This window comes from Rhipicephalus microplus, chromosome X (genome assembly GCF_043290135.1).
Source record: "Rhipicephalus microplus isolate Deutch F79 chromosome X, USDA_Rmic, whole genome shotgun sequence".
Classification (NCBI taxonomy): Eukaryota; Metazoa; Arthropoda; class Arachnida; order Ixodida; family Ixodidae; genus Rhipicephalus; species Rhipicephalus microplus.
In genome coordinates this window covers 415,092,378-415,115,406 of record NC_134710.1, presented here as the reverse complement: position 1 = coordinate 415,115,406, position 23,029 = coordinate 415,092,378, and the positions used below count along the sequence as shown (strand labels likewise).

General features: G+C 48.1%; 1 protein-coding gene across 2 annotated transcripts in view; it reads right to left on the bottom strand.

Annotated features, from left to right (window-relative positions):
* The window catches only part of LOC119161891 (methyl farnesoate epoxidase), a 201,233-nt gene that overhangs the window by 165,506 nt on the left and 12,698 nt on the right, over positions 1-23,029 (bottom strand). Inside the window, exon 1 of one of the 2 annotated variants that reach the window (XM_075880287.1) lies at positions 22,432-22,587. The exons of the other annotated variant lie outside the window; for it this stretch is intronic. The gene's annotated coding sequence lies outside the window, so the exon portion shown is untranslated. Of the gene's footprint in view, positions 1-22,431; positions 22,588-23,029 lie in introns of those variants that run through there. 2 annotated transcript variants of the gene reach the window in all.

Here is a 23,029-nt window from a genome sequence, read left to right as displayed (position 1 = left end):
AGGTTCAGGGTCAGGCCCCGGCTCACGAGGACCACGCCCGGTAGGCCTCGCCACGAACCTGCTCCCGGCCACTGCACCCAGGCAGGAGCCGTTCAGCAGGCCCCGTCCTTGCACCTTGTACCGGCCGGCGGACTCGACCCCGAGCGAACACGCCGGAGCTCGACCTGGCCGACACGTACGGGTCCCACGTCCGGCTCAGGAACACTCCCAGGAACTCGTCCTCTCGAGCGGCGCACTATTCGTCTGCCTTCGTGGCCTCCACGCTCGAGCTCGTTTTCGCACGCTCCTTCTGCTTCTCCTCTTCTTTTTCCTTTCTTGTTATCGCCTTCGTGCCACCTGCCCTCCGCTCGTCTTCTTCAGTTTCGGTTTGGCGTCCCTCGGCGCTTTTAAGTCCTTTTAGCCACAAATCGTACCTAAGCACAGCACTTTTGTGTCCTTTCCTTAAATATCCCCCTGCTCAAGAAAGTTGTTTAGGGGGAAAACAACTTTTCACAAGCGCGCGAGGTGGAGTACCCAAAAGCGAAAACATAGCAAAAAAAAACATTTACAGAAGTTCATTCCGTTAGAGAAAGGGTGAATTGACATGAAAAGAAATTGTGCCACCACTAAACGCTAACCAGCGGAGCAGTCAAATGCGGCTGAGGTAGTCGGCACCTACGTTGTCGGAGCCCTTAATGTACTCAACCACAAAGTCATACTCAGTAAGCAATAGGCTCCAGCGGAGTACTCGACTGTTGATGTGTTTTGTGGAATTTATGTAAGCAAGAGGCTGGTGGTCAGTTTGCAGCACGAATCGGTTTCCGAAGAGGTACACATGAAACTTTTGGATAGCCCACACAAGAGCCAGCGCCTCTCTTTCGATTGTTGAGTACCGTGACTCCCGTTCGAGCAGTTTACGGCTTGCGTAGGCTACTGGATGCAACATGCCGTCGTGACGCTGCATTAAAACGGCCCCAATGCTGGATGAAGATGCATCCGTGCGCAATATGAATGGCTCTTGTAAGTCCGGTGATCGCAGTACCGGACCAGATGATAGTATACGCTGTAGTGTTACAAACCCTTGTTCATGGCATTCTTCCCAGATGACCTTATTTGGACCTCGCTTCCTAGTGAGTTCCGTTAGAGGTGATACTACAGCGGAGTAATTGGGCACGAAATCCCGATAATAACCGGTTAAACCTAGAAAGGAGCGAACTTCTTTCTTCGTGTTCGGTCTCTTTGCGGCCTGAATCTTCTCCAATGTCTCAATCTGGGGTCGGAGAAGATTGTTCCCGAGAATGTGTCCCAAGAATTTCACTTCGGCAAAAGCCACCTCACTTTTCGATGGCTTTATTGTGAGATGAGCTGCCCTGACACGTTGCAGAAACTTGGTGAGAGTTGTTATGTGCTCGTCCGAAGTTTGTGTGGCTATGAGCACATCGTCAAAATAGTGATAGATGTTCGGTATTCCATCTACCACTCGTCTCATTAGTCGGGTGAACACAGCAGGCGCTGTTTTGATGCCGAACGGCATGAATCTGAATTGGTAAAAACCAGAAGAGGACTGAAAAGCGGTGAGGACCTTCGATGCTTCGTGCATCGGCACCTGCCAGTACCCTTTAGTGAAGTCCAACTTCGAAAAGTAGCGGCTCTGACCTAGTTTGGCAAATATCATGTCCACTCGAGGTATCGGTTCGTTGTCTGTAACGACGACTCGATTCAGCTGTCTGAAATCAATGCAAAGTCGGGTGTTCCCGTCTTTCTTCTTGACCACGACGATGGGAGCTTGATACGGGGACTCCGAGGGCTCAATGATACCTTGGGATAGCATGTCCTGTAGTTCTTTTTCTACAGTTTCTTGGATGGCGAATGGTATGGGGTATGGGCGTACCTTTACCGGTGTTTCAGTGGTAAGGCGTAACTTGCACTCGAAGAGGTCCGTCTTCCCTGACACGTCAGAAAATACATCATGGAACTCTCTCAGGAGTTCATTAATTTGGTCTGTCTGCTGGCTGTTCAAGTTAGGCGCTACTAACACATTTTTATATGTTTCCCTTTGGTGCAGGGCAACAAAGGGAATTTCTCGCTCGTCAACAGTGTCTGACTGCACAGAAACGGCAGCTTGTTGTGCTTCACTTTCGGGCTCCCTTTCGTGGTATTTCTTGAGAAGGTTAATGTGAAAAAGACTTCTCCGAGTTCCGAGATCTATCTCGTAGTCATAGTCACTGCGTTTTTCAAGCACTGTGAAGGGTCCCTTCCATGTCAAGATCAATTTATTCTTATCTGATGGTAGCAACAGCAATACTTTGTCGCCGGGTGATAGGTGTCGAACTCTTGCTTTCCTATCGTAATATTTCTTCTGTGTCATTTTCGCCTTCAGGAGTTCTTCGTGCGCTACCTTGCAGGTGTCTTGCAGTCCCTCCCGAAGATCTATAACATACTCGTATGTTGTTTTCGTTTCAGGATCGATGTTGGCCCCTGTCCACAGTTCCTTAAGGATCGACATTGGCCCGCGTACAAATCTGCCGTAGAGGAGATCGAACGGCGCGAATCCAAGGCTCGTCTGGGGAACTTCACGGTATGCAAAGAGCAGGGGAGCCAAGTATCTGTCCCAATGTTGCGGCCGTTCTTGACACATGCGGTGAACCATTTGTTTGAGAGTGCCATTAAATCTCTCCACAAGTCCGTTGGCCATGGGGTGATAAGGCGTTGTGGGTAGCTGACGAAATGAAAGTAGCCGAGCGAGTTCTTGCATGAGACTCGAGGTGAACGACTTTCCACGGTCGCTCACTATCTCACGGGGCACTCCAACGCGGAAGAACATCTCTACTAGTGCTTCCGCTATGAGCTCTGTCTCGATGCTCGGTAGTGCCACCGCATCCGGGTAACGCGTAGCGAAGTCTACCATCGTTAAGACATACTTGTTGCCCTTGGATGACGTTGGTGACGGCGGGCCAATAATATCGATGGCGACCCGCTGAAAAGGTGTGTCTATGATAGGCATATTTCCCAATGGAACTCGTCCGACGAGGTGTTTAGGCACGGTCCTCTGACATACGTCGCACGACTTCACGAACCGTATCACATCAGCCCGTACACCCGGCCAATAAAACTCTGTAAGGACACGGTCTGTTGTCCTTCTTTGCCCTTGGTGACCAGACAGAAGGCCTTCATGAGCCATCTTCATTACGGTGTTCCGAAGATCCTTGGGTACCACAAGTTGCTCCAAGTCTCGCCTTTCTGCCGTGCGGTGGCGCCGGAAAAGAATGTCGCGTACCAGCACAAACTCAGTGACTGCTGGCTTCTTAGATATCTTTCCCAATGCGGTGAAGCAGGTTTCCAGCGTGGGATCTGCGTGCTGGAAATTCTTTAGCGCTTCCCGGCTGATATCTAGGGGTTGGATCCGAGGAACAATCAGTTCACTGGGCTTTTTCCTTTCTTTTCCTGCAGCTGCCGACATGTCATCTTGTCGTCTTCTATCTGATGAGGTTGCATCTTCAGGTTCTTCTTCAGTGCATACTGGATCACGGTGAATCTGTGTTAGTTTTGGACGTCCTGCTGGCTGCTTCGGGGCTGGTCGGGCAGCTGACAGTACACCCGCAATGTTGCCAAGCACGACTTCATACAATGGATTCTCCATACAAACAGCAAGCACCTGACCTCTGAAAAACGGAGAATCTATGTACACCTCTGCTTCTGGTAAGACTTTTGCAGATAGGTCCAATAAGCGAATGGTACGGGTGTTTCCAGTCAAGTTGCAGTCAGGAACTAGCGATCGTTTCACCACTACTGTATTGCAACCGGTATCCCGCAATACGGTAACCCGCTTCCCTTCGAGATAGCCCTTTACAGTTGGCATTTGTTTTGACCCGTTGTCGCAAGTTGCGTTGCTTTGGGTCCCATCACACATGTCATGACAATGTTTCTCATCCTGATTGTCAGGTGCATCTTCCATTGATTTCTCATGCTGCGCTTTCTGGTACCCCAAGACGGAACATGATGCCTCTCTACGTTTTCCCGAGTTTGAGGGACAACTATCGGATCTGTGCCCTGACTTCTTACAGATCCAGCACGACGTCGACTTGGGCGCTCGAGACTTTGTCCAGCAATCGGAAGCTCGATACACGGCTTGTTGCACAGAAAACAAAGCGGTTTTCCTTTGCTTTCGCTGACAGTGTCAACTTTAGCTGTAGCCATCGGTTTCCCTTTTTCGTCTTTTCCTCTAGCGAGATTCACAATTCCCTGAGCTTCCAAATATTGATCAGCCGTTGTTGCCAACGTGTCCAGGTTATGACATCCTCGCTCCTTCAAGAAGACAGCCAACTTCTCGTCGCACCGCCTGAGGAATTGCTCGGACACCATCTTGTCTCGCAGTGCATCATATGTTTTGGGAGTCTTCGCCAGCTCCTGCCAATGGTCGAAGTATCCACAGAGACGTCCCGCGAACTGTCGACCTGTCTCAGTATTCTCGGGCGGGGCTTCCCTAAACTTCGTGCGGTATCCCTCCTCTGTATAACGGAACCGCTGGAGGAGCGTCTGCTTGAGCTTTGCGTAGTCCGTAGAGTCTTCTGCAGACATCCGTCCTACCACGGTCAAGGCTTCTCCCGTTAGACACAAGCTCAGTGACAGGGCCCACTTGTCGGTTGGCCAGCCTTGGCTCATGGCAACCCTCTCAAATCTCTGGATGTACGCATCCAGTTCGTCCCTACTCTCATTGTAGGGTGGAATCATTTTGTGTGGGCTGCGAAAACTCTGACCACCACCCATACTATCGTCCGCAGAACTCGTGCTCGGCCGCTGCGCTTCTGCGACACGACGTCGCTCCTCGAGCAGGAGCCTTTCAGTCTCCATGCGAGCTATTTCACGCTCATGCTCCACCTGTGCTGCTAGCCGTGCCTCCTCTCGATCTTTCGCTCTCTGGTCCCTCATTTCTTTTTCCTCCGTGCTCACCCAGGCCAGCAAAGCCTCACCACTCAGTCCCATCTCCTTCTCTAGCTCAACTAGCTTTCTCTTGTCGTCCATCCTCGTCCGCCACACACACACAACGTGAGGCTCTCAGATGTACGGCGAGAGCTTAGTCCTGTCTCGCGGACGCCAGAAATTGTGATGGTTAAGGACGTTCGTCACTGTGTTTGTTGATAGCGGACGAAAAAGGATTAACATCAACAATGGATGCGAACAAAAGAAGCGTTATATTATACACTAGAGAACAAAGTGGCAGGTGAAAATAAAACTATATGTCCAACCCTACACGCCACGTGTCACGCAACATGTACGAGAGTCAGACCTCTAGCATGCGGAGAGCTCGCGGCTACGCTTACTCCGAGTCCAGCGCGTAGAGTTCTCAGTTCGCAAGAGAAAAACGCTCCCTCACAGTTTGGGTCCCCGTCGTCCCGACATGATGCGATCGTCGACGTGCGCGAGGGCAAAGGTGGCACGGCTGGAGCGGCTGGAACGGCTTACGGCACACGGATGCGCTACCGTGTGCAGCGCCGTTTAGTCAGACGTCGCGGCCAGCAGTCAGGGTCGCAACTCCTGAGGTTCAGGGTCAGGCCCCGGCTCACGAGGACCACGCCCGGTAGGCCTCGCCACGAACCTGCTCCCGGCCACTGCACCCAGTTAGGAGCCGTTCAGCAGGCCCCGTCCTTGCACCTTGTACCGGCCGGCGGACTCGACCCCGAGCGAACACGCCGGAGCTCGACCTGGCCGACACGTACGGGTCCCACGTCCGGCTCAGGAACGCTCCCAGGAACTCGTCCTCTTGAGCGGCGCACTGCTTCGTCTGCCTTCGTGGCCTCCACGCTCGAGCTCGTTTTCGCACGCTCCTTCTGCTTCTCCTCTTCTTTTTCCTTTCTTGTTATCGCCTTCGTGCCACCTGCCCTCCGCTCGTCTTCTTCAGTTTCGGTTTGGCGTCCCTCGGCGCTTTTAAGTCCTTTTAGCCACAAATCGTACCTAAGCACAGCACTTTTGTGTCCTTTCCTTACACCCGGATTCGGACTCGCTACTACTGGCCAAAGCTCACCGAGGATGTCAAGCATTACGTTAAAACATGCAATCATTGTCAGCGCCGTAAAGCCCCACCTGTGCGCCCTGCTGGTTTATTGCAGCCTGTTGCACCCCGGTCAAAACCGTTTGAACGAATCGGCATGGACTTGCTTGGGCCCTTCCCGAAGTCGCATGATGGCAACCGCTGGATCGTAGTCGCTGCTGACTATTTAACGAGGTACTGCGAAACGAAAGCCCTACAACGAGGCACCTCCAATGAGGTTGCGTATTTTTTCATCACCAACACCGTCCTCCGCCATGAAGCGCCAACAGTTCTTATCACTGACCATGGAACAGCCTTTACAGCCCAATTGATGCAAGACGTCACGAGACTTAGTGGAACAGCTCATCGCAAAACAACCACATACCATCCACAAACCAACGGTCTGACGGAGAGATTAAACAAAACGCTCGCTGACATGCTATCTGTGTACGTCGACCGTGATCACTAAAACTGGGATGCAATTTCCCATACGTAACGTTTGCTTACAACACTGCGGTTCAAGAGACTACGGGTTTCACTCCCTTCCGGTTGCTTCACGGCCGAGAAGCAATTACGATGCTTGATGACATGCTGTTGCCTGACACGACCGTTATTACTACTGATGCGAACGACTTTATGCGGCTCACTGACGCGGCCCGCCAGTTTGCACTCGAGCGGATCCGAAAACAACAACGAATTGACTCGCAGAGGTACAACTCCCGTCATCGCCATGTTATTTACCAACCCGGTGATCTGGTCTGGCTGTGGATCCCCGTTCGCCAAAGGGGCCGCTCGTAAAAGTTACTTCACCGCTACTTTGGTCCCTATAGAGTTACGGCGCCTCAAAGATGTCAAAACGAAATTCTGCTTGAAGACACAGCTCAGCGATCTCGACGTTCCCAGCAGGCCGACATTGTTCATGTGTCACGGATGAAGCCACACTACCCTCGAGCCACCTGACACTGCTTCATCATGCGTCTTTGTGCGTGTACGCGATTACTTTAACTTTTAATCGGCATTGGTCATCAGGGTGGTACTTTTTTTTCGAATAGGGGGGGGGGTAATGCCACAGGCATAGAACGAGGTTTAGCCATGCCAATGCGAGTATGTGCCATGGTGTGAAAGAAGAAGAGGACGGTTGTTGTGCTCGTGCTCTAACGTTCGGTTCGGCTCGACGTCCAGTGCTGCTCTCGTGAACAGACGTTGTGGTCGTTCTGTAATCACGTGACAATATACGTGTGTTTGAGTCTGTCTTTGCATGTGCGCACCACTAAAACGTTGTGTACAAATTAAAAAGAATCGCTGCATGCCAGCTAACTAACAGACTCAAGAACGAAACCTTCCCTACGTCTCTTGTTTCTTATATTTAAACTATAAGTGTCCTATGGTCGAGCTCAGTCTGGTGTGCGGGGTGACCAACCTTTTTGCACATGCGCGTGTCCTTCCCCTTGCTATCCTTTCATACGCTATTCCCTCTCTCGCCTCCTAATGCCGACGCAGGCAGCGTTTCCACCCACACTGCACATATAAAGCCCCTAAATCTTCGTAAAGTAGCGTACATTGTTATTCACCCGCCTCCTCTCTTTCCCCCTCCTTCAATCTCTCCGAGGCCGGTGCCGCGTCGCTATTCGCCAGATGCCGTCACGTGGGACTTGTCGCAGTGTTCGTTTGTTTACAAACACTCGCGACTACCATCTTTGCTCTGTAGGCGCAAATTCCTTGGTGCACAGCACATCTGTTTTGACGGATACGAACTTCTTCCAAGCGCACTGTGCTGTGAAATACTTTTCATTCAAGAATGTGATCACTGTGCGTCGCCGTCAGTGGTTGTTGCGCCTTCTGATGCCAGAACAAGTCTAGTGACAGCCGAAGCTCTTTATGATACCGCCCGTTAAGTACAACGAGTTGCGACAGAAAACATAGTTACATAGAATCGAAATTGAGAACTTCAAGCCGACACTTTTGAATCCGCTTTGCGAAGTAAGTTGCGCATGTCTCATTATGGCTCGGTATGATTCAATGTTCGCTCAAATAAATGCCTGCTGTAACGCCATAGGCAAGTCGCATTATGTGCAGGACGGCGCGATCTCTCACTCAGGTTTTATTACAGCTTCTGTGGGGGCTCCTTTTTTTTCTCAACAATACATCGTCACGTGTCTATGCGCCGACTGGTTCGAGTTCACAGAACTGGTTTGTGCGCTAAGAATGCACATGAAAAGACGCTCGAAATAGTGATTTTGAAACTTCAGAGATTTGGCGTTGCTGTTTTGAATAAAGAAAACTAGAGTGCAGCAACTCAAGATTGGTACTCTCCATTGGATTTTCTTGCATGTTCGTATATTTCCGAGCAAATTGCTCTCTGAGGCTCTTTACGGTGACCGATCAGCCGGGGGACTTGCGATGCAAGGGCAGCTATGCAAGGCGTGCAGGCCTTACGAGTCATTGCGTGCGCGCATCGTTTAGAAACCACATCTATACGCGCAATTTCGCGTGATAGTGTATTAGCTATTTCGTGTGATGGTTTATACCCACAAGTGGAGGTCTCGCGAAGTACTCGTGTATGTTGGCACGCTAGTTCATTCATTCGTACGTGAAATACGTCCACAAGGTGCACTTCTAAAATGTGATTGGTGCGTCTAACCACTTCACGAAACCACAGCTGTTCGCGTGTATACGCTGTGCGCCTTCTGACATTATTAAGGCATTAGATGCCTCACCAAACGCTAAAATTGACCATCAGCGACATCGCCGTCCCGCGTCGACAGTGGCAGTGCGTGTTGCTGCTTTCACTGCATGACAGTCACTGTGATTGCTCTCTGCACATATTGTGTACGCTGTATACGGCGAACCTTCCTCCAATCACGCGCTTAGTAAGGAAAGACAGTCGCACGTTTTTATCGGACGGCCTGCAAACAGAAAGGCAAGCCATAGCAGCCACACATGAACGTTTGAGCACTGCAATTTACAGTGTAAAACGTATTCAGAGACGCCCTAAACAATGGGCCAAGAAAAAAAGGGGGTTGTCGCTAGCGATCGCATGTTTACGTTTAAAAACTTACATACTAAGGGGTGATGCGCAAAAAGTTAACATTTGGTCACTGGGACGCCGAGTTACTCAATCAAGGCGTGATTACACGTACGCGCTGCGTGTGCGTTTGATCTATCATGGACCAACGTTATGCTTGTGAGGTAATTTCAGGTTGAGTTAGACGGCTCGCACGAACGCTCTCAGCGCGCCATCTGCCGAGCAAGCGCTCTGATCGCAAAAAGACGTCTAATGCAAGTGGCACCACAGAACACCTACCAGTTTAGAAAACGAAAACTGTACCTTTGGGCTGTGGTATCAAAATAACATGCAAATACGCAGCGGCGGCGTACTGAACTGCAATACCGTGAGGCGAGATGGCGCCAGTAGTATTATTATCAGCATCAATAAACAGACGCATTTTTTTTTTTGCAGGTGGAGGAGGCCGTGGCTGGTTCGCGCTGCTCGCTTCCTCTGGTTATTTTTCGTTGCCCAATCGCCTTTCTCGTCTGCAATTATCGCGAGGAGACCGAGCTGGCCTCGACTAGCAAAAACAACGTCAATCAAGTAAGGTTTGAATCGTTAATTGCGTGTGTCCAAATCGGTACAACCAATGTATACGGTCGGGTGCGAACAAAGCAAGTCACTGATACATATCAAAAGCTTTCAACTCATGTGTAAAGACTCTTGAAAGCTAACAAGCATACGGATATAACTGAACATCTAAATCACTGAATGAACGTTGCTGTCTTTGTGTTGTAGCGCTCGAGTTTAATAGCGTGGTTTCAGGACAAGGGTCCGATTCTGCCGTCAGATGCGGCGCTTGCCCCGTAGTGTTGATCTGGAAGTGAATGCATGATGTGGAATCGGGAAGAAAACTTGTACATTGCCGATAGATAGCTCGCTCAGTTAGAGGAATGTCGTTTTGCTAAATTTGTTAAATAAGCAATTGCGGATGCGTGCATTTCTGAATCTTTCTCGCTCTGCAATGCTACATTGAGTACTTCACAATTATGCAATGTCGCGTTGTGTCGAGAGAATAGGCACTAGTTTTAGTACTCAGCCGTGAGCTTATATCATAGATATTATGTATTTAGTGGATGGGCCTAAAATATTTCAGGCTTGCTACATTTATTGTGAGAGTTAAGTTACACAGTTACCACAGCTAGAATTTTTCGTTGCAGGTAATGACCAGTAGTATGCAGCGAACATGTATGCTAAAGGGACACTTATGAGGTGTGTTCTTACAGATCGAAAAGGCCCAATTCTAAGAAAATAAGCTTCTGGTATTCACTGTACAGTTTTGTTGTCTGTACATCTTTGTTGGTACTCTTACATAACACTATCTGCTCATCCCTGTGCACAATCTCTTTTTTTGCATAGACATATCCATAGAACTTGAGTACTCTCTTGCAAGCAAGCACTCCTGAAATCAATTGGTGGTACATCATGTGAATCTGTCCAAATACTGGATCAATAAAGGTCACAATTATTACATACTTGTTATTGTGTTTACTTTTTCAGTATACTTGTGCTTGAAAATGAAGTTGTTTTCTCCCTGCTACTTTTAGAGGTTAGGACTTGAAATACGTACTATCTTACAGTGTGGCCGTAGATAAGTGAAGATCATGTATGTTTCAACTATCTGTGCGATTTTCAAGATTTTTTCTCATAACCGTAGTGCACAGAATTTAACTTCATAGTGGTAGACACTATAGTTTTTACAACTTAATTTAAACAGAAGGAATTGTGTACAAAGAAATCTGGAACGTTTTTCTGGCAAAAAAACAGTACCACATGCAATGAACACAATCTTTCTCTTCATGACAGCAGTCACGTCTTTGAGGAAGCTGTGCTGCAACTGCTCACCACCTTTATGATTTATTATTTTAGGAGCCCATTGAACATATGTGCAAAGCTAAAGCAATTGAGTGCAGTCTTATTAGCTTTGGTGCATCTTTTTGTAAACTTGTATGAGCCAAACACAGGTAATTAAGACAAAACAGTTCTGGGTGTTGTTGGTAAACGGTCACAAGGCACGTCAGAAAGCCTGTTAATACCCATCACTGTCGGTGTGTTCATTATGTAGTGCAGTTAATAATTTCCAACGATTCACATGCCAACTATGAAGTGATCATGAGACGTACAGTAGTGGGCAAATTTAGATTGATTGTGGCTTCCAGGAGTTCAAACAAATGACATTGTAGCCTCACAGAAGACAAGACTGCTTGTCGGAACATTTGCTTTGACCCCTTATGTTAACATATTTTTCATATTTTCAAGCTTCCATCTTTTAAGGGTCAGTTTAGTTCCCCTGCATCAATCTGAACTGGTTCACAGCTGTGCACGAGAAGTTCAGAACTTGTGCGGCAGGAGTTCAGCGGTGCGGCACCGCAAGTGAATGACAAGGTGCCGACAAGGTGGAATGCTTATTTTCGTTCGCTTAATTAAATGAGGTACAAAAATCTTGGCAAAACATGCCGCATTTATAGGGGTCGGTACAGCACCTACGTCTAATCATATGTTGTTTGCTAAGCTGTGTGAGCGGCTGCACCAAACCAGCGCCGTCAGAGCAGAAGGTACAGGAAAGTCATGAAATAGTTTTTGTGCTGTACCTCTCCTGAGCTTTTTGAAATGAATGGCAAGATTTAGAAGATGCCATTGCTGCGCCACTGACACGAATAGCGAGGTGCAGCACTTTGTAAAATGAATCATGTGGTGCCGGCGAACCGTACGAACCCTTAAGCACACAAGCGTGTTAGCGTTTCACCCCCATCGAAATATGGCTACAGTGGCTGGGATCAAACAGTGTGTTGTTGAGCTCAGCAGCGCCACACAATCTAACTAATAGTGTTAAAGTTTCAACACTATTGAAGTGTAGATTCCGTGCCACGGTAGGTAGGCAATGCTTGTAGCCAATCTAAAGCACCTCTCTACGATATGCGCGGTAAAACATTCAAAAATACAGCATTACATGTGTGAGGTTAGACATGACCTGTTGTAGTGGAAATTAAGATGTTTCAACGTGCTTGCAGAGTGGCAATTCGGGGGTAGTCATCCTGTCATTGCATGGCAGTCTGGAAAAACAAGTAACATCATTCGATATCAATGCAAGAAATCAGTGCATGAAATGTTCCAAAGTAAACAAATAAACCCAGTTAATTAGTAAACGGCAGTATTATATATATATATATGTAGTGGTACCTCATAACACGTATATCAATCAGGGCTGCTTCTTCACAAGGCATGTCATGTACAGGTTCCTTGACCATTGTACACTTTTGCTTCCACGTCAGGTGAGCCAGGAGGCTGTGGCAGAAAAAGAAGTATTTCTCATTTATGTGACGCTTCCTTTGTCACACTATAGCAAAACCAGACCCATAGTTATGTGATGTTTCTCAAACGCAACTGCAGTAAACTATTAACTAGTAGGTTTTTTGCACTAATATATGGGCTAGCTAAGAAGACACAAGCAAGGCGACAGTGATTTATTTGCCTTCATTTAACGCAACGGCCTCGTTGGTGTTACCTGGTGATAGAATTTCAGAATTAACTATTGAGTCAGCGACTCGTTCCCACGTGAGGCCATGCACGCCGCAAGTAACGCACGTTTTTCCGGTTACAGATTGAGACGTTCAACAATTTAAAATTTTATTACTGCAATGCGCTGCCACCGTGTGACGCCTACTCAGTCATTGGAAAAAAAGAGCTACATATGTTGAAATGAACCAACTAGCCCCGCAAGCAACCATCCTTAAAAAACTGAAGTGGTTTCTACTCACCAGCCCGGGCTTGCAAAGGGTGTTCATCCGATGGAAGCTTCAACGGTCGCTTCTTTCCCCAAAAATCACTCGAATTCTCTTCGCGAAAGCATTTGAACGAGTCAGAGTAAACAGAATGAGAAATAATGTGTCGGTCAGCAGAGGCTCGAAATATTTACAGCGAAACGAAACAGTCCGAGACACATCCGAACGTAGCGCGAGCCGTTACCTGTCGTCGCAACCATTGGCCGACGCAAACTTTGAAATGAGGATACTGATGTCGATAGGCTGCTACTAACATCGAGTCAGCTGGAGTAAAAACTATTACTAAAAATTGATGACGCAGGATATGTTTAAGAGAAACTACTTGCTAGAAGAACGAAATGTTTTTTTTGCGTGTAGCAGTACGCAAACATGTAGCCTTTGATCATTTTAAAATAAAACTTGGCCCCGACGAAGGCGCCTCTACAAGAAAGTGCAATAGCGCGAGTAGTGAGAGAGGTTAGTAGATCCACTCTGGGTGTTTGAAGCAGAAACGCGCCTCCACGGAGGAAGGAAAAAGGTAAGGAGAGGGCATGCCCAGCCGGCGCAGGGCGTAAAAAGTGTAGCGGAAATGACATCATGGCGGCCATATTCACTACGCACAATGGCGGCGTTGTTATGGTTACGTGTTGCGCAGTGGAGCTGATCAAGCAGTGAGCGGCCGCGGCTGGCGGCGGAATGTGTGCCTCCCCAGGTCTCGTGCTGAGCCGTGGCGGACAATATCTGTGCTATGCGCTGCGTTATTGGTTACGCAGTGTTCTCCTGGCTGTTACATTACTCTTAGCAACGTTTACAAATCCCTTTGTCCACCACGGGGTTTCAAAAGTGCGTAGAACAAGTGCATATCCATGTGTCGTGCGGCGGATGACGCGGATGAAGCAGTTAGTGTTCAGCGAAATTGCGTTGGGCACCATTACGAAGCTGAATGACGACGAACGCCTTGCAGGTCAGTGACGGTTGAGCAGTGCTCCTGCTTGTGACAACGGACGACGCTGTTGAGCCCAGCAATACGCCGTGAGGACCATGTGCACATACATAGTTTCGTGTTGTGTGTGTACAGTAACAACTTGCATGTGCGTATTAAAACACCTTTTCTGTTCTGCTTGGTACACTCTCCACCAGCATTGCATGTAATCTCAACGCAACAGCAACCACGTTCAACTGTCACTAGCACCGTGCTCAGTCACCACAGTCGCAGAATGCTGACGCCGGTGATTTTCACGCGGAACACGGACACAGTGGCAGGACGCTGTGTCGGCCACGTGGCGGAATGCAACCGTAGAAGGCGCACGACCGATCGTGTTGTCTGTAGAGTTGCTGAATTAATGACGTGAAAGCACTCGCCGTTGTCAGTGCATCTAGCGCGCGTTCTCTCGTAGTTGCTTCGTTGTCGGCGAGCTGTTACTCCCTGTTATTACTCGGACGAAGCGATTTCGCTGAAGGTGTCCCGCTGGCTCAGAGTGATGAGCCCAGTTTCATTAGTTTCAGATCGTCACGACACACGCGCTGCACAGCCCACGTGCTTTCCGAGCCGGAGAGGGAGTCGCGCCTTCTGCTTCGCATTCATATGTAAACAAGAGAGGAGAATTTGCCTGGTCAATATGGCCGATTTCCAGCTTCATTGCGGCTTCACAACGAGTGACGTCAAGCCCCTCCTTACCTTTCCTTCCTCCGAGCGCGCCGCGGTTGATTTTTTTCACCCCCTACAGTTAAGCACTTGAACTTGAGAGTTTCCGGGGCCTGGTGGCGCCACGTACAAAAAAAAAGAGTGCAAAAGAGAGGAGAGCGAGGAGAAACGAGAGTGGAGGAGGAGAGTGTCGCTAATTTACGCAGCTGAGGGGCTTTATGCGCATACGCGTCCCCTCTCTTTGCTCTGTGCCGTCTACACCTCCAATGTGCATGCGCTTCTCCTCCTCTCTCATTTTCTTTGCTCACCCCTTTCTCGTCTCGCAACGCTGACGCAGGCAGCGTATGCTAGCGAATTTTTATTTAAAAGCCCATTGCACGTGCTGTACAGTTGTTCACTGGCCACCCCGTGTATATAGGCACTTGAACTTGCCCTACAAGGTATATATAGTGCCGGTGGCAGATATTTTCGGTGTGTTGTTGCGCAATAAAAATTCGCCAAATGTGCGTTAACTATAGCCAGACTGCTGGTCTCTGTGTCCAAATTGAGTCTTCGGTCTCTCGTTGCCCAATACCAGGGATTAACCACTTGTTCCAGTAAGAAACAATGGTCCATCACTGAATGCTTTTAGCCTCTCCAGGTTTCTCTCCTACGCAACGCGGCGATGAGCGCCAGCGCCAACGCCGCTGCTAGAGTGGACATTGGCGCCCACTGTTTCACAACTACACGTGGTTATTTTTAGCGGAAGATTGTGTAACTTTTATCTCGCAGCTACCGCCGGAGCAAAGCAGCCCAGTGCCCTACCATTCGTGATTCTTCACTTTACGTAGTTTCATTGAACGCCGATACAGATGGCACCATTTCGCATCTGATTCGGCGTCCCTCGCAGCTGAACGGCAGCCGCAATGTTCACGATTTGTCGTGTTGAACAGCCGCCTCCCATGGCCGGCGTGCACCAAATTAGGCAGATATTTTCATCTCAGTATCAGACCACTCGGCGACCGAAGCCTATGAGAACGCGGGAAAGGTGGTACGTCATGCCTCAAGTGGCGCACTGTCCCTACCACGGACGAAGAAGTAAGTGGTCACAGTGAACAGCTTCTTGGCCAATCCCCCAGAGTCGGTACGAGCCATGGATTAGAGGCTACAAACAAACAAACAAACAAACAAACAAACGAACAGCTTCTGTTTCGAGCTCTGTGAGTTTTCTAATTTTTTGGCAAGATTTGTCAATAATCAACGCAACGCGGAGGCACGTTCCTCTTAGAATGGGGGACCGAAACCCCATCCAGCAACCGGGACCGGGCCGACCACATCATTGTGCGTCTGACGCAAGTTCTCACCCCGGCCCAAGAGTGGTCCCCGTTGACAATTCTGATGACTCCTTCGTTGAAGATATGGCTTCGGACAACGACTACGTTGTCGTACCAAGCTGACGCCTCAAGAAGAAAATCAACCGACCATCGCCCACTGGCCTGCATGCTCAGACAACAAGTAGCGTGCGGTTGTACACCATTTCGTATGTGCCGACATCTAAGACAGGCATCTTGAACTCTCTGAATAAGCAGAGCCTGTCGGAGTACTTTGAGCTCATCGCCCCAGAGAAAGTCGTAGAAATACGCATAAATACTCCACAGAACATAACATGCTGCCCGTGGAGGTCACTACGAAGGCCTTATTGGACACGCTGAAAGTTATTGTTCAATTAGGAAACACACCGATTAGCGCATTCTCCGTGTACGACGAATAAACGGCAACAGGGGTTATATACGATGTGCATGAGGAAATAACAGACTCAAGTCTCGAGAAACTGCTGTCATCGTCGGCTCCCGTACTTGGTTTTCACCGCTTTGGATGGACGCGTTGTGGTAAAGTAGTGTTCTAGTCGAAGACGTTACCCACACATGTAAAAGTTGGGTACGTGAGGCACTCAGTACGTCCTTACGTACCAAAACCTCTGCAATACCATAAATGCATAAAATTTGGGAACGTCAGTGCAGTTTGCAAGGGTGCATTAACCTGGAAGCATTGCGGTGGCCTTCATGATAGTGATAACTGCAATGCAGCGGCCAAATGCCCAAACTGCTCAGGCGCCCACGACGCAACATCAAAGGAATGTTCGAAAATGAGGAATGAATAGAATGTCCTGAAGAAGATGCTTCGAGACCACTCCGCTCACAAAGAAGCTGCAAGTGCTGTACGATGCCGTAAACATCGTTCGCGAAACCGACGCAAACGAAGCAGCAGTGCTCATAGCTTATCGAATTCGACACGCAAAACTGTGCCCTCGCCACCTAGCCTGCTTTTGTCGGCGAGAGTGAAGTAATACAGATGCTCAAGTGCCAATACAGTCCACGCAAGTAGAAGGCAACCAGTCATTGGCTTTTACCAGGTCGGAGACTCAGTAGCCTTCACTACCGTCAAGAGCCGCCGTAGTTCCATCATCACATAGTGCGCCTACCCCCAATGAAGAAAACAAGAAGATGGGCAACGCAGATGTCAAGGCTATGCTTAAAAATTTGATTGGTTCGATGCGTAAGATCCTCAGCAGCCTAAACGCTTCCGCTGATAAGGCGGCTGTGCAGGTTTGAGGTTTTGGAGCCTCTTCTAGTGGTTCTTCAATAAGTAAATATGGCATTGATGTTTGAAGAACGTATGCGCCAGTCACTTGTTATGCAATGAAATGCTCGTGGTCTACGTGGCCGCCTGTCAGACTTCAGACAATGAGTTCTTAAATATCACTTTCCTGCTACCATAATATGTGAACCGATTATGGTTTCAACTTTTTGTATATCTGGATATATCCAGATTTGGTCTCACAGTGATCAAAGTACGAGCAAAGTCCTCGTTTGCATACGCCGTGATCTGAAGTTCTTAAGAAATGAAGTCACGCCGCATACCAGCAATGGTAACGTGAGCCTGTCTATAACACATAAAAAGCGGACATTCCTACTAATAGGATGATACATACACCAACGCACACAGATAGACTGCTTCTACGTGGGGACCATTCTTCAAGCAGCACACAGGCCACACATTGTGATTGGCATTTTAATGCACATCCTCCTCTGTGGAGTAGCTCTACAATGAATTATCGCGGAAGGAATTTGGGGAATTTTATATGCAACTATGGACTAAGCGTGCTCAACGACGGATTACCTACATTTATTCGTGACATGTCCTATAGCAGCTGCCTCGACCTCTGTTTTGTTTCCAGAAACCTGTTTTCAGCATGTTGGTGCACAGATTTAGACACCCGCGTCAGTGACCACCTCCAAACCTATGCTCAGTTCAGGTGGTTTCGCTACACACACACACGCTACATCCGTCAAACCGACTGTACACTGTTCAAGGCATCTGTTAAGTCCGGCTGTGAGCATACGATTGATCCAGTCGAGATAGAGAACATCATTGCTTCTTCACTGTGTGACACAACCGAACAGATTAACCTACCGATGCAGAGATAAGCAGTTGACTCCCAATACGAGGCCCTTCGTGCAATCCGTCACCGTGCAGAACGCCGATACAGACGAACTAAGTCGCCTTCAGACCTTTCCGCCTGTTGTCGAGCTCAACGACATGTTCTGCGACATCTTAACAAAATTGACAGGCAGCGTTGGAGAAAATTCTGTGGATCTATGGACCCTAGGCAACCTCTATCTAAGATCAGGCAGATGCTACGATGTTTGCTGACAACTCCGCAACAACGTCAACCATTTCAAGCTGTCGCTTTACATCAAGGACGGACAGAAGTTGAGACAGCGAGCGACTACTGTAGCCTCATCGCGGACACCCCTGATGGTCTTGCCACTTGTGCCTCTTACTACCATTGCGCCTGCATCGTCTGACGAACGCTTTGATGTGCATTTTACAATGCATGAGCTTGACGCTGCAATTTCTGCCGCCCTACGCTCATCGGCACCAGGACTTGACGGAATTACGTATGCTGCACTCAACCATCTTGGTACAGAAGCACGACATATCCTGGTATTTCATTATAACACCTAATGGGAGTCAGGAGAAGTGTCAGCTAATTGAAAATGCAGTCGCATTATTTCATTGCTTCAGCTGGGGAAGTGTCCTTATGCCTTTCCTCCTACAGACCAATCACATTAGCCAAATGCGTCGGGAAAGTAATGGAAAGAATAGCACTGTGAAGATTAGAGTAGCTTCTAGAGAGCAACAACTCCTTTCCTGCATTTATGAACGGTTTTAGAAGAGGCCCATCTACCATTGACGGTGTGGTAGACTTGATCACCAGCATTGAAGAGAAAAGAAGCCGACGCTGACTAGTGGTAGCGGTCTTCCTAGGCATTAAGGGTGCCTACGATAATGTGCTGAATTATGCGATCCTTGAAGCACTGGAATATTTCGACATCGGTGGATGACTGTATGCTTGGGTTTTTAGCTACCTTAGAGACCACACCATTCACATGACGACAAATAACGGAGACACCGATTGATATAAGGTTCATCGTGGTGTTCCCCAAGGAGGAGTTCTCAGCCCAATTTTATTCAAAGTCACAATGATCGGCCTAGCAGCAGAACTTCCCATCACGGTGAAGATCAGTGCATACGCTGACGACATATGCATAAGGGCATCCGGAACTACTCGTCAGCAATTGCGAGTTCCACTACAGCGTGCAGTTATGATCACATACAAATATCGACGATTTCGGGGGCTCACTCTTTCAATCAAGAAATGCGCAGTGCTTGCGTTCACGCGCAAGCATATGTCGCAATACCGGATATCTAATAATGGGACAGCGATACCTGCCGTAACGCACCACAAATTTTTTGGGGTCGTCGTACACAGAGACCTTTTGTGGACGAAACATGTCGCAGTACTTAAATCTAAATTTCAGAGCTTTGCTCTAGTTCTTCGTGACGTGGAAGGAGCAAGACGGTGCTCTCCAATATGACACCTAGTTCTGTGAAGACACTAGACAGTGTTCAAGCTCAATGCGGATGAGGATGCTTGGGTCTACCACGATGTACTTCAACAAATGGGACAATCGCAGAGGCTCGGCTTTGTCCTATCAGTGTACACATGCTCTGCAAGCCACGTAGAGTTCACCTTCGATTGCTGAGCTGACACAGACAGCGCCCACTATCAGTACTACTTGCCACTCACCCAGAGTGCAGTTTCTCAAGAGTAATATCGCGGCTTGAGAATAATATACCACCAAGGTTTTCCCCGTCAAATTTCCCTGCAGTGCCAGCATGGGTCCTGTCTCAACCACCTGTTTGTTTCATGATACATGGAAGTACGAATAAGTCGCTCGTTTCTTCTGTTGGCCTCAGAAATCTGACCAAATATCACATTTATACAACGTACGATGATTCTTTGCACGTGTACACCGACGGGTCCACCACACTGAACACCTCCGCCGTAGCCTTTGTCATCCCAGACATGGATATCGCTCGACGATTTAAAGTGTACCATAAAACCACATGAACTGCCGCAGAGCTTGTTGCTATCCGGGAGGCAATAAGATTCAGTTCCGGAGAGCGACCTCGAGCCTGGACAATTTTTTGTGTTGCCAAACCCGCTTAGCAAACCTATAATTGCATCATGAAGCAAGGTCCGCATTACAAATGGCAATAAAAATTGCAGAACTTAATCAGGTTGCTTCAACAAATGGCCGTCTTATCACTTTCCAGTGGGTTCCCACGTATTGCGGCGTAATGGGAAACGAAGAAGCAGACGCTGAAGCTAAAATTGTCTTAAGCAATGCCCCAGAAGGACGCATTGCGTTTTCACGAGCTGACATGAACGCGCTGCTTCGCTGCGTGATGCGCAGCTACACACTTCAGCACTGGACGAAACCGGAATGGCTACACCAGCGATCTTACAAATGGGACCCGGAAATTGGGTTCCGCGTGCCCCTTCATTTAAAACGGCAACTCACAAGTATGATGCACCACATTTATCTTGGTGTGGCATATACCAGACGTTATGCACATATAAACGGTCGCAGTGACACAGGTCCTAATTGTGAACACTGTGATGTGCCAGAAACATTTGAGCACATAACTTGTGTCAGCCTAGCATACGCACGTGAATGACTAACACTAATTTCTTCTACTGAACGATATCGCAGTAGGTCATTAACTGATGAGACCGTGTTGGGCCCTTGGCGAGGCACCAACACTGCAATTTCGGTCACAAGAGGGGTTATAACCTTTTTAGAAGCAACTGCACTATATGCGCGGCTTTAAAATTAGTCTGGGCTAAAAAGAATACTTAATACTCACCTCTCTATCTCACTATCGCCATCCATTAATCTTTCTTTTCCCCTTTCGCCTCCCCCAATGTAGCGTAGCAGGCTAGAGGAAGCTATGGCTCAGGATGACCTCTCTGCCTTTCTGTAAATTTCTCTCTCTTTCTCTCTCTCTCTTCCTATCACCACTACGATCGCCGTGGCTATAGCCGAGCTCATGGAGTCTAGCTTTGGAGCATTTGTCGTCATCAACACTTGCTGTGGTGTGTCGTACATCATGCACAATCGTACATCGAGTACAATTTTCTTCTGGTGCAAAATACTCCTTGATGCAGTAAAGTGACGTTTGAAGTGCGCCGCGCCGTTTGAGCAAGGCAGCGCCAGTTTCTAGCTAACAGGGAAGAAAGGGGAGGAGGAAGAAAAAGAAAGCCAGAGAGGCCAACAGGCGCGAATCCGGTTTGCTATGCTACGTTGTGGGGAAGAGATTAGGGGCTGAAAAGATAAAGAAATAGAAAAAAGAGAGCACACAAATTGTTCACGTGTGCTTAATTTGCACTGCTGCGTTTTATAAACCCTGTTTGAAAAACGCATTCTGTAACTGCCTTCTATGCTTGCACTAGTAGCTTTTTTTAACACTTGTGTCTAGTTACTTCAGTTCCTCATTTCACAGTATGCTGTAGTTTGCATTTATTTCTTTGCAATAGTTGTTTTTGTTGTTTTCTTACTGAACGATTACTAGCCAACTGTCAGTACTTTTTTACCGTTACTTTCACTCCATTATTTTTCCAGTTTTTGTTATATCTCCTATGTTATGCCCTAGTCAAGGGCCTTTGTGCGTACTTTCATACACAAATATAGCAGTTGACCAATGATTTCAGGTGTATCACGTTTCTGTGTAGACAGTTCAGTTTATTCGCCTATCGAAGGCTTGCAAGCGCTGAGCATAGAACATCAAAAACCTGTTGTACGGACTCTGCGTATGGTGATTTCAGCCTGCCGACGAACACGAGATGAGTGCGTAACAGTAATCGAAACAGTATGCTGGTGAACTGGGTATGCCGATCATGACCTAAATGTACCGGGCGCGGGGCGATAGCGCAATGATGAAACGCAATATAAATGACGATTATTGTTGTGGGACAAAAAGACACGCTTTTTATTCGCTCTTTTTTTAGAGTGTACTTACTCGCACACTTCACTGGGCTCGTAGTTTTTCCTACTGATTACGATTATATCCTATACGGCGACCGAGCTCAGCGTTTTTCGTTGTGGGCAGAAACCTGTGCAATCGCGAAACTCCGCACCGGCACGATTTTCGCGAGGCGCAGTGAACTTCACAGGCAGTGCTCAGGAATCTCTTCCTCTTGTGCAGGTTATTGTCGCATCATATCACAGTGCAGTGGTACCCAGATGACATTTTATAAGCGGGCGCAGCGTGAACAGGCAAGTTATCGCATTTCAAACTCCCAGAGCCCCTGCATGCCATGCTTGCGAGGCGGGCCTTGGCAAACAAATTGTGGCGTCTCTGGAAGCGAAGGTATACCACCAAGGGCACCTGGGTGCTACATAAGCGTGCCCTCGTCTATACGGTGAGTGACGGCAACGCCCATGCTGATGCTGGCGGAAAAATGCAGTCGATATTTTATATATAATTGCTATCTCAATAAAACAAGGGCGCTATGACGAGCTAGCGTGTGATCGCGAACGGCGTCGGCGGCAACCGCCATCCACCTTTCTAGGTTTACCTTTGGATGTCAGGACAGATCGTGGGCTGTTGCGGTGTGCTTGTCACTCGTGAAGGCGTAGTTTTATGATCTTTTTCTCACTGAACGAAGCCTGGCTGTGCAAAGCTGTTTCTTTTGCGCTTTTTTTGCGAACACGAAGTCTTTCGAGCACGCATGCCGGGGCACCGTATCTGGACGGAGACTGCTGCTGATTCCTAGTTCGTTCCGTTTGCGCTGAATCGTCACAGGAAGTTTCATGCCAAAAATATGACGCAGCACGTTGATTAAAAGTCAAATCGTAACATCTGTTTTACCGTTCATGCTTGGGTCGCGGACGCCACAAGCTTTCGCTCACACAAACTACATACACATACCACACGGAGCGATGTAATTAGTGTGGACTTTATACAAAACATGACAGTGGTGCGTCACGAAAAGCGATGAAAACAGTGTACATAGAGTGTCCATATAATTGTTATTGGTGGTCAAAATTTCCGGAGCCCTCCACTACGGCGTCTCTCATAATCATATCGTGGTTTTGGGACGTTAAACCCCACAAATAAATCAATCAAATCATTTAATTGTTATTGCAATCAAATTGGGCGTGCTCTGATTTATT